The sequence below is a fragment of the Leiobunum rupestre genome, chromosome 10 (genome assembly GCF_980474605.1).
Source record: "Leiobunum rupestre chromosome 10, qqLeiRupe1.1.hap1, whole genome shotgun sequence".
In the NCBI taxonomy this organism is placed as follows: domain Eukaryota; kingdom Metazoa; phylum Arthropoda; class Arachnida; order Opiliones; family Sclerosomatidae; genus Leiobunum; species Leiobunum rupestre.
Window position 1 is genome coordinate 16,144,014 of NC_143393.1, and position 2,167 is coordinate 16,146,180.

The following is a 2,167-nucleotide window of genomic DNA, read 5'->3' on the forward strand; positions in this document are numbered from 1 at the left end:
CCTTTGAGTTGCGTTCCCTATGACCCATCTGTAAAAGGCAAAACACCTGGAGTTTCTTTCCACGAGTTTCCTTCTGATGGGGCGTTGAGAGGCATGTGGCTAGAAAATATATCTTGGGATAATTTTCAAATAAATGACGGAATTGAGCGTTGTATGTAGTTTACATTTTTGTGAAACAGATTACTTTAAAGGTCTTAAATTACGAACGCTGGAAAAAAACGGCAATACCTACGGTATTCCCACAGTTGTAGCCAACCTGGTCAGTGGCAGTCATATTGCTAGTAGGCCAAACAGGCAAACCCTTATGTTATTAGGCCTAACTCCCAAGGGCGCGGGTGGTGGCACCAGAGTGGGAGTTGGTATAAAAGGAGGTAGCAGAGAGAGAGATAGGGCTTTTAAGAGCATAGAGGCAGAGCTGTAGAGTCAGTGGTTAGTAGCAGTCAGAAACTAGTATGGGAGTGGTTAACTCCCAGGTAGCCTGCTAGTCAGTGGTAGTTTTCCCCCAGTGGCTGCCAGGTTGCATTCTCTTCCCTTGGTGGGAATATCTAAGAAATATTAGTATCTTATTATAATAGGATAGTTATTGTATATATAATAGTTCGCTCTAAGGCCTCCGAAGGCACGTTACCCAACCTTCTAGAGTAGAGTGGCTATACAGTATCCAACTTATATGATACCAAATGTGTTGAGTACAGAGCCTGACACGCAACGAACCACTTTAAAATTGGCAAGTTTGGCTTACGTAGCTGGTTTTGTGGTACAGAAAATGGAGCAAGCTGAATTTTGTAGCTTGTGTCTCGAGTGCATTTCAGGACCCTTCTCAAATTCAACACTTTTAGACTTCATTAAAACATCCGACAGAGGAGGTATAAGTTACCCAAATAAGGATTTTGTAATGTTTCATTGAGGCAGCACTTCCTTATTTTCGAGAATCAGCTAGAAATTAGCGAAAATATTGAATCTCCGTGTTGCCGAAACTTACCAGGTGTCCAATTTTGCATTGCAATTTTAATCTCCCTCATGCCTCGATATCTGCCAAATTTATCTGTGACAAAAAAATACCACCCATAGTTGATAACATAACTAGGACAATTTGATTTGAGAAAGTAAAGGAACTAGTTTACAAACCTCAATCGAGAAAACTTCTGAAAATGTAAAGGTCTTTAATTTTCATTATGGATTTTCATATTTTGATCACCATACACCAGTGATACTTCATTGTTTTCCAGGATTCTTTCATATCTACCAGTGTTCATTCATATCTACGAGTATTCATATAATCATATTTACCAGCGTTCATTCATATCTACCAGTATTCATACTTTTTTACCAATGTTCATTCATTTTTTCAGTCATTATTACTATTATTCCAACTATATGTCTCTAAAATTTAATGAAAAAATTCTATTATTAACTTTAACGTCAAACAAATTATTTCATAAAAATATTAAAAGTATTTTTTATGCTCATTACACTAAAATTTTAGTTGCATCACTTTAAATAGCAGTTTAATTGTTTATCTACTTGAAATCAAATAGTTTAAAATCCAAACCAAAACGTTTGATGAAAAATTCCACATGTCGGTTAGTTTACATTCCATTCTAAACATGTGATTTTCACTGGCGCCTGAGCGGTGGCACTTTTGGAAATAGTCGATCTCGGCGGGAAAAATGAATTAGAAAATTTTGAAAAGTGTTGTAAATCATGGAAAAAGGTTTATTCTACCTCTGACATCGACGAATATATCGAATAGTTTTCAATAAATTACTTAAAAGAATGAAAAACCATAATCGTTCCATTCGATTCTATGCTAATAGTTAGGTCCGGAGGTGGCTCCAGCGCCTCCGTAGCGGCAAAGAACGAATTTCGCTATTTTTGATCTTTTGGATAGGCCGCCTGGTGCGAGCGTAGTGAGCGCGCGAAGTTGGCCATGATCGAGTTAATGACAAATGTCTGTCTCCTGATTGGCTCAAGTTATTACATAAAACGCAGAAAGGAACCGCCCATCTTAGCCCCAAATAAAAGTTAATTTAAAAGTAAAGTCATATTAGGCATAAATTAGCAGTGAAAACATTAAATGCCAATTATATGCAGCCCATAACAATAGACCATATAGATGGCCATTGCTGTGGAGGGTTGGGTCATGGGCACCCATGGTTGGATGTTG

The 2,167-nt window shown here is 37.7% G+C and overlaps 1 long non-coding RNA gene across 1 annotated transcript; it reads right to left on the reverse strand.

Moving 5' to 3' along the window:
• Positions 1–475: 475 nt before the first annotated feature.
• On the reverse strand, positions 476–1,232 carry LOC149924856 (uncharacterized). Its single transcript, XR_016477031.1, has 3 exons — positions 1,129–1,232; positions 634–1,045; positions 476–545 (listed from the first exon to the last, which is right to left on the reverse strand). It is a non-coding gene; the product is annotated as an uncharacterized LOC149924856 (long non-coding RNA).
• Positions 1,233–2,167: the final 935 nt, after the last annotated feature.